The sequence below is a fragment of the Protopterus annectens genome, chromosome 6.part0, assembly GCF_019279795.1.
Source record: "Protopterus annectens isolate FY-2018-M chromosome 6.part0, PAN1.0, whole genome shotgun sequence".
NCBI classification, from domain to species: domain Eukaryota; kingdom Metazoa; phylum Chordata; order Ceratodontiformes; family Protopteridae; genus Protopterus; species Protopterus annectens.
The window spans coordinates 97,439,982-97,450,387 of NC_056737.1; the positions used below are offsets into that span (position 1 = coordinate 97,439,982).

Genomic DNA, 10,406 nt, shown 5'->3' on the forward strand with positions numbered 1-10,406 from the left:
CAAGTACTCCCTCTAGTTCCAAGACAGTGAGACCATAAGATTGTATATACATGCACTGCAGATTATGGATGCACAGTCTTACATTGGGGGGGAGAGGCAAGCACACCCCCTATAAAGTGCTTGCAGATATATTTTTTTCTCATTTTTAATGATCAGTTCTCAGTCTTCTGTATTCTGTTGCAGGCAGTTATGTCTTTTTTGTCATGAATAACAGAGTTTACTAAGTCATTCAAATTTAGCGGTTAACTCCCCCCAACAGCTTTTCTGTCCATTCAGGTCAGTCAGCTGTTTACTTTTTTTTTTTTTAAACAAGAAACATCTTTACTGAATTATCACTTATGACACAAGCAGTCATACATTTATATAAATGAAAACAAACCATATTGACATATTTTCAGTTGCAAACTTTATACATCAAATATAATCTTATATACAGTGATTCTCAATCAAATTTTATATCGCTCATTAAATTCCTGCCTTCCCTCGAACCTCATTCCTCCTCCAAAACGTTATTCTGCATGTATTGTTTCCATGATTCCCATTTAATTCTATGTAATTTGCTCCTAGCCCTTTCTCTAAAGATCCATCTTCCACTTCTTTTATCTCTTCTTCAAGTGCAGTTAGTTTAGACTTTGAGTTCTATTTTCAAGTAATTGGCAGTCACCACAATTACTCAGCAAGGTCTGACTATATCTATAGAATTCTAAGTCTGTATCAGAGTTCAAAAACATCATTTATTTAGTTACACCAATTTGCTCACCTAGCATTTCTGACAGTAGACTGCTGGGAATTTATTTTTAAAGTCTGTCAACTCATTACAAAAAAATATGTTCCCAATTACCTCCTTCTTTCCCATCATACCACCACCATTTGCAATCTACCTGAGGAAAAATACTTTGGAGTCTGCTTGTTACTTTTGGAGTCTGCTTGTGGTATAAAAAATAACTATGCAAGCACTTCCAAGAAAAAATCTTAAATCTCCTAGACTTTCTTTGCATATTTGAGAGCCATTCATATATCCACCCATTGCTTCTTTGTAAATTGCTTATCCAGTCTCCCTTTTCTAGTCTTTTCTAACCTGCTCTGATTGATTCTTATAGTTATTATGCAATATTTTGTATGCTCTAATTATCACTTTTTAACATCAGCTTCTGTTCTGGATTCTACTAAAACCTGTATCAGTGCTAGTCTTTCTCTTAGGATCCCCCTATTTCTTGTGTGAGCTGCTTACCTGGAAAATTACAAGTCACTGGTACCCAGGAAAATATGATTTGTCTTTCAGGCCTGCCTCACATCTTCTGCTTCCTGACAAAATAATGGAAAAGGCTATATAGAAACAGTTTAGTTATTTCATATTGCAGCTATTGGTAACATTGCTTTAGAGTAAGCTTCAGCACAATTATTGCCCTTCAGGTACTTGTTAACCCAGTTCATAAAACAGGATGACTGGACTTCTTTTTGGTGCAGTCTTTATTGAATTAAATACGTTTTTTGAAAGCATTAACCTCCCATTCTCAACAAAAATACAAAATATGTCGTCAAGTCAAAAGTATTCCCTTTTAAGAGAAGAACAAAGGCTTGCTCTTATATCTTACTCTTCATAATTTAAGTGACCTTAGATTTGTATGATGTTACTGCTGCATGCTATGTTATGCTGATGATCTAATCCTTACCCAAAGATAATTTTATAGGATATTTTTTTCACATCATGCCTGCTAACCACCAAGCTTCCTTCAGTCAGACTTAGTCCAACAGCTGTCTAGGGTCCATCATCATGCAGTCATGAGGCTGAACTGTACCCGCAGCAGTGCCATTCTTCTACATGCTTGCTGTGGGAAGAGGGATGCTTGTCTCATCAGCAAGACAGTCTAGCTTTACCCCAAGACCTGGGCTCCAGGGAGACTGTGCTGCTGTCCTCAGCCACAGAGATACATGATGTCTTCCCCCCCATTAGCAGCCTGCATCGTAACAGGCATAAGCTGCAGAGGCATTTGCCTTATGGCTCTATCCTTAACACCTGGTGGATAGTGTAAGGACCTGCACTACTTTGGGATAGCCAAACCTACAACCTTTGGTTTTGCAGTATTGTTATCATGCAGGCATCTCCTTTCACAGGAGTAGTTTTGCTGATTGTGAACTGTAAGTTCCTTCTGTTTTTAATTTCTCCAAGTCTTTTTGGGTTTCTAATACCATGACAGGAATGGACCCCATTCCTAAGTCAAAGTACAAGTAAAGCTCATCAAATGAGTATTGTTTCAATCTTTGATGTCAGCCAAAAGTGCTCTTTGGAGCACCCGCAATGTGCCCAGTAATGACTCCTTCTGCAATTCCTATGGAGTTACATGGATTGGTAACATATCTAAATACGAACTGTCTGGGTATTTTTCTTCCACATTGTTCTCGTTTCTGCCTTCCCTCCCTGGATGGATTGACAGCTGCTGGATTAGTCTGCAGGGGTCTCTCATTCTCACCTTCCCTCACCTGGCTCTTCACCTGGCACTTCAAGCACTTGAGCTGCTATTTAAACTCAGGTCACCTGTGCCTCCAAACCAGACCACAGTCACTTTAATTTTGCCCTAGTCCAGTCCTGTCTTGCTACTGTACGATGTTGACAGACTTTTGGGTTGGTTTTCAGACAAACTACTATAACTAACTCATGCAAAACTGAATCTGTGATATTCAGTGCTCCTCAAATCATAAAAGACTGAAACCACCAAAGACTTCACATCTCAAACTACTCAAGCAGATTCCAAGAGCAAGTGTCGATGTTCAAATTCCCTGGCATGTGACTTCACCAGATATTTTAATTTGCAGCTCATGTTACTGCCATTATAATTGTATGTAGCAAGACATCTGATAATTCAGGTTTTCTCACCAATTTCCAAAAATATTCTGATTTTTAAAATCGAGTGAAATCTATGTATCTTTACTGTAGCCCTACCCAGCAAGACAAGACTTTTACAAAACCTTATTGAATTACATCTTAAAGCCCTGTCTGGACTCTTTGCTCTCTCTCTCTCCTATAGACTCTTATGTGGTTATCTGTGTTTTGCATTCTGACATCTTAAGACCCTACTCTATTAGATCCCTTACATCTCCATATGACCAATACTCCCTAAACACTAGATCTAAGGACTTAAACTCCACCAATATATAAAATAATTAGATAGAGGGACAGATTCTTTACCCAACATTTAACTCTTCTCTGGAATAAACTACCCTTACATGTTAAACAAAGTAACACTCTGTACTTTCCCTAGAGCAGACATACAATGAAAATGAGCTGGTGTGTAGTCCCACTTCTGCCACAACTTAACCCCACCCCCCCAATCTCCCCCTAAGGCTTCCTCCTCTGCTCTAGGTCTTCTGCTTCTCCTAGATTTGCTGAGGAAATGATGCAGAGAACTCCTCCTCCTCTCCATACCCCCATCATTATCCCCCCTGTCAGTATCTATCATCTTTTTTTAATTTAAGCCATGCCATGTGGGCCCATGGTTAAGGTTAAGTTTTATACATTACAACTAGCAGAGTTTTTTTCTGCATAGTACTTCTGCAATCAGCCCAGAAGGCTAGCTGATGTTGGCTGTGAAATAAGCTATTTTCATGTCTCTTACATGTAGACAGCTCAGTCTGAACCTGTTAATAGCACCTTGCCTTGTCAATGCTACAATGATACAATTTGGAACAGCTACTGTATATCAGAGTTGGTTTAACTTTTGCATTTTTTTGCTCCCTAATGTAGAATGGAGTCATCTTGTTGGGACTTCTGTATGGATGGCTAGTCATGGGTTCTCATACACCACTCTCAGTCTTATTTGTTTGGTTCTGCTGACTGAGTCCAAGTGAACAAAATTTCATTTGCAGTGCAGATATGGGCACCAATACTTCAGTACAAAGTTAATTAATATATTTTGTAAATCATATTAAGGACTTAAAGAAATTAATTCCAATGAAATCCAAAATTAAATTTGTGAAGTGGAATAATTTAGGCACAGCACTGAAAATGCCAAGAAGGAAAAAAAGAACAATTTTATATATAGCAGTTTACTGAAATATTTGAATTACTTGGACATTTAAATATGGTTATATTTCATCCATTCATTTTCAGTGCACATTTTTTGCCCAACTCTAGGATGTGAGAAATCAAAATCTGTCATGGCAAAAACAGGCATATCTCATAAATGAATCCTAGGTTGCCACCAACCTATTGATGCTACATGCTCATAAAGGCAAACATGCATAGACCATACACAGCACAGAGACAAGCATGTGCATACACACATATACACACATACACATCTTGGAGCAAATTGAACTATTGCTGTTTTAACTATCATTATTTTTTGGATGTGGGAGGATCCTGGTGTCTCCACTGAAAACCCACATAGACAGAGGAGCAAAATGATGCAAATAATATACAAAGATCACCCTTGGTAGGAAACAATGTGTCAAGTTGCACATATGACTTATATAATCTGTAGAGAGTTAGTCATAGTTTGTGACTGTTGGTGATTTTTGAAATCCTTCCCTACCCAGCCACAATCATCCTCACCGGGCGCTGAATCATGATAGTGTGCTCCCCAGCTTTCTACTCAAACCTTTACTCACAGCCAGCTTCACTGAATAACGCTCAGCCAAGACGGTACTTGCTGCAATTTAAATCCTAACTTGAACACCAAAGGATTTCCAGTACCTAAGACCAGAAACAAAGTATGCAGTACTCCTATCTCAACTCCTAAGTGAATATAAGTTAATTCAAACTGCCTGTACTGCTCTGTATTAACTGCCAAGGTAAGCACATTACCACGAATGGCAGCTACCACTTTCCGGTCTCTTACTCCTCTTAGGTTTATCCTTTCTAAAGCCTTACATTCCTGTCCAAAGAAATCTCTCTAGTCTCTAATTATTGTAACCTTCTGCCCTGAGCTCTACTGCCCCTAACATAACCATCTTCTGTGTTTTTTAGCTTGCCCAATTTCTTTGTGTAGCATTACCTGACTGATAAACTACCCTCCTTTGTAATTTTGGTGTATACCTACTGATTGTTTCTTGAGCTATTTCATGCCTCAGGTGTAGCCCTGCTCCATTAGCCCTTGCTGTGCTCAGGCTCACTATTCTCCCCACCCACCCTCCATATTGTTTCCTTTATACCTAACCATCTAGACCTCCCACTTCCTTTACCCCTCCCCCTCCTGTTTCTCCATAAAAATCCTAATCCTTACCCCTCCCCTCACAAACACCTAACTTGGAAAGCTGCTACTTCTCCTTCTGCCTCCTATACATCACCTACTCCCCCTACTGGAGACATCAACCAAAACTACACAGACTCAAATGCACTCCTGCTATATATACCTACTGCAAGTTTTCTCATCCTCTAATCACTGTAACCTAAACACTCTTCCACCATACCAACTATGACTTCCTCAACCATCTCTCCTCTGATATTACTTCCATTACTCCTCTTTCTCACGCTCACCTCACTTAATACCTAGTTATCTCCCATTCATAAAGTCCCCAAAAAAATCCCCATAATATTGATCCCTCACCTCCTCAGCAATCTTTTGCTATTTTCTCATCTATCTTTCTATGATTATTCTGCTACCTAAAATCAAAATTCCTCACACACTCTTCTTCATCTAAAAATAATACAAAATGCTATACCTATAATCCATACATATATAAACTCTACTACCTCCCTAATATTATTCTTCTAGCAGGAGACATCCTTCTGAATCCAGGTCTCACACATCACACTTCCATCTATAATGCTAGTTACCCTAACCTAGGCATCTCAACCCCTCCAAACAAACATATCTCCTTCTACTCAATAAATACTAAAAGTATCCTAAACAAAGTTAGTGAACTCCACACCTAGATTTCTTATCACATCCCTGATGTCATCGACCTAAAAGAAATGTGGCTAAAACCGTAATACCTAGATCAAGACTTTCTCCCTCCTGGCTATAGTATACTTTGCTTAGATCGACATAAAAAGGGGGTTGGGGTTGCCATTGTATACTCCAACCACCTTACTCTTTCAAGTCTTAAGAAACCTAGCCCCATCCTCTCCCCCTGCTGAAATACTAACAGCCAGCCTTAAACTCAATAACCATACCACCATCACTATAGTAGCCATCTACATTCCACCAGGAGATAACATTCCTCTTCTGGAAAACATACTCATATTTCTGTCAACATATTCTCAATGAAACCATCATTCTTGGAAACATAAATGTTAATTGGTTAACTCTCTGTCCTCCAAATTCTCCCTTACACATTAATGTGTATGGCTTTACACAACTTATCTCTGATCCCACCCATACCAACAACTCACATGCAGCAAGTACTCTTATTGACTAGATACTAGTCCCTAACCCCTCCAAGTACCATAACCCTGAAACCCTATCAAACTCCCTAAGTGATCAGTCCCCAGTTAAAGTGCTTAGCTTCACTCCTCACTTTGCAATACCATATAGGTGTATAGTATGTTGCAAGCTAACTAACTTCCACCCTGAAACATTCAAATCCCTCCTCTCTGAAGTGAACTGGAATTTCCTTACTCAACTCCCCCTAGATGATGCAGTCCAGTCTTTTAACCCCACCTTCTTTAGCATTCTTAACTCACTTGTTCCTCTCCGTACAGTCCGTATAAAGTCTACTATATATCCATGGCTATCTAATGCCACCCACACCCTAATAAAAAATAGAGACAGGGCATGGAAAACATGGATAAAAACAAAGCTCCCTGTAGACAAGCAAAAATATAAAGAACTTAGAAATCTGACCAAAAAACACATTATTAAAGACAAGAAAGACTTCTACTATAACCATCACTCAGCCTTAAGATCTAATCCCAAAAAATTCTGGAACTCGATAAATCAAATATTACACCCTGGTAGTCCTTGCTCCCCCAATCCATGCCCTGATAAGACACCTGAAGAAACTGCCTCCATCTTCAACACCTATTTCACTGACTCCATATCCAAGCTACTTAACCCTAACCCCAACCCCTCCACCTATAATAATATTTGAAACCACTCAGAAACAGCTCCTTTAAACTCCTCAAATAAATTTTCCCTCAAGCCTTTACCTACCAGCTACATCAAATCTCTACTTTCCAACTAAAACCATGAGCAGCATCATCTGACAATATCTCCTCCCTTTTCCTTCAGTTAGCAGCCAACTCTCTTGCTCTCCCTGTCTCTATCCTAATTAACCACTCCATCTGTGAGTCTAACATTCCTTCCATCTGGAAACAATTCTACACCTTACCTATACACAAAGGAGCTAACTCCTCTGAAATCACCAAATTCACACCTATTGCCATCCTATCACCTCTCTCTAAAATTCTTGAAAAATGTACACATAAACAAGTCATGTACTAGTTACTCCAAGAAAATCTACTCACACCCACTCAACATGGATTCTGACTTAAACATAGCACTACTAATGCCCTATTATCATTCCTTAACACCACTTCCTTAGCTAGAGATGACAACAAACTTATCTCCTACCTGTTCTTAGAATTCCAAAAGCTTTTGACACCATCTTTCCCCCTCTTCTTCTGCACCAACTGACCAACCTTAACTTGTCCCATGCTGCCATTGCATGGTTTGCCAGCTGCCTCTCTGACTGACTTCAAGCAGTGAAATAGTACTCTGCACTCGCCCCTCCTCTCCCAGTTAAAATGGGTTTTCCTCAAGGTTCTATCATTGGTCTATTACTTTTCAACATCTTTACTAATCTTCTCTACTCTTCTTGCCCTCAGTCATCTCTGGTACAATACGCAGATTAGTCTACTGTCATCACTATTACTGACTCTCCCTCTGAACTCATCTCTACTACACAGACTTCCTTCGACCCAGTAGAAAACTGTGTCTCCAAAATCCAGCTTATCCTTAACCTAAAAAAAAAGTAAACTATTACATTTTCTTCCTAAAACCCTTAACCAAATTAAATCCACCTTCTCAGTACTGTCTCTTAATAACACTCCAATCAAGATGGACTCTAGCACAAAACTCTTAGGCGTCATTATCAATGACTAACTTAAGTTTGACTTACATGTCAATAGCTGCATCAGGAAAACTCATCAGAAACTAGGACTCCTTTACCGTAACAAAAAGCTTCTCACCAGTGAAGCTAGGGTAACTCTGTCTTTTATGCTTACCTCCTACCCAGTCTATTGTACAGCTCTCAAATTCTTACTAGTCTCAACTCTGCACTCCTAGCCAAACTAGAATCCACCTACAACAAAATTGCTAGATTCGCTGCCCATCAAACTTATAAGTCCCATCACTGTCTCTCACTAAAACACCTAAATTGGCTTGAATTACCTCACCAGCTTCTTCTCTCTCAGCTCCAGATCATTCACTCTATCCTTTACCAACCTTGTTATTGTCCTACTCTTACGTCTCTCATCTCCCACTATTCAGCTGCTAGACCTCTCTGGAGCTTCAAGACCTTCTACTAATCTACAAACCCAAGACTAAATTTGGGTGCAACCTCTATAGTATAATCACACCAAGGCCTGGAACAGGCTCTCACTAGAAATTAGGACCCTTAAGCAACTTAAACAATTTAAGGCAGCTGTGAAGGCTGCCAGCCTAGCTAGACAGAATTTTGTAGATAATTCTATGTCATTGTAAATAGTAATATAATCCACAGGCTCATTCTCTTAAATGTAAGAAAACTGTTAAATGTTGAACTTCAAGAAGGTAACCACAGTGCACTCTGCTGGAAGAAAGCTGTTAAGTAAAACATTACAACTGTGTTTGATCTCAAAGCTCGAAGACAGGATGTCTGGACTAAGGAATTGCTTCTATTGTTTTGAGACCAGAGTTCTACATGTATAATGTATTTTATTGCTGTGACTTCCAGGCCAGATGCAAGCTTATTAAGGAAAACTAAGAAATGTAAATTTAGAGTTTCTGGTAGCCTGAGAACCAGAGAAGTGTCCAAATGATGTAATCTAAAATGAGTCAGCAGTAATTTATTATCAATTTAAGAGATCTCAGAGAGAAAGAGATAGCATTTTTGCATTTGTCTTCAGAACTGACAACATCACCAGCACTCTGCCTTTGCTCTGTATGTATATGTAAGTTATTTAGAACATTGTTTCTCTTACAAATAGCTAGAAAATAGATTAGACTAGCTGTTTTCTATATTTATGTCAGACTGTCCTACAGTATTGTTTTAAAGTTCCTGTGTCTGAACTCTTGACTCACACTGTGTTGAATTGAGGAGATTTGTATTGTGTTTTTATTTATTATTAAATATTTTTAAACCTTTCAACTGTGGCTGTTTTGTGTAGAGATAATTTAAGCTCTAGAGTACTGATATGTATTTAGTGATATTGTACTAAGCCACTCCAATAGGCTTAAACGTTCTGGTCACAATTACTAATTGGATAACAGTATTATTACACAGGGAAATTGGTCACTCTTTGGGAAGGGCCTTATAGTAGCTGATAAGTAGGGGTTCTGGTGGCAGTGGATTACTACCTTATAGCCTAGGCAGAAGGGGGATCCTAGTGAACCTGTGCCAGCCTTCCCCAGGAGGGTCTGTGTGTTTGTAGATCAATCATATCTCAAAGTGTGTGTGTGTGTGTGTGTGTGTGTGTGTGTGTGTGTGTGTGTGTGTGTGTGTGTCAGCTAACTGGGCAGGGACATGAAGCACTGGTTGGACAGAGGGAGTGCTGGGAGGACTTGGCTTGGAACCCTGGCTAATGGCTCCACTCTATAGCTGTGCCAGTGGGGAATCTTAATAAGATTCTGGAGAGAAAGGGAGAAACCAGCCCCAGACTGACTGTGATCTCTATGTGCTCTTAAGAGAAATTGTACTTTACTGTGTGTGTACTTGTTTTCCTTCCCAATGTGCACGCCCCTCACTGGTGTTAGTGGTGAGGATTGAGGCTCCTTGATTACTGGGCCAGTGCATGGGTGTCACAGCAGCCACCAAAGAATACTTGCAATGTCAGTTGACTTGCCACTGTATTCGCCATCCATAAACATTCTTCCAAACCTAACAATTACCCACCCTCCCAGCTATTCATTATCTAAACTCTCTTGTATTTTACTATTCTCTATAAGCATATTACTTAAATACTGTTCTGAATGATGCATGTTCCTTATCTCTGATGACAAGACAATAATTTTTTTATGCCTGTTGCCAAAACTATAATTTTTAAAATGTTAATATTTACTGTTCTGTTGGGTCTATATTAAATAAGCGAACGCTTAAAAAAGCGAACGCTTATTCACTGACCCTAGTTCAGCGAATGCTGAAAATGGCGAGCACTCAGAAGCGCAATTTTTTTCCCAGGGGAAAAAAATCGCTGTTCCACAAAAAAAAAAAAAAAAAAAAAAAAAAAAAACTTATAACAGTATTTAATATGGAGGGCTTCACCC

General features: G+C 39.2%; 1 protein-coding gene across 1 annotated transcript in view; it reads left to right on the top strand.

Annotated features, from left to right (window-relative positions):
• The window catches only part of LOC122803773 (steroid hormone receptor ERR2-like), a 383,659-nt gene that overhangs the window by 328,111 nt on the left and 45,142 nt on the right, over window positions 1-10,406 (top strand). The gene's annotated exons all lie outside the window — the stretch shown is intronic.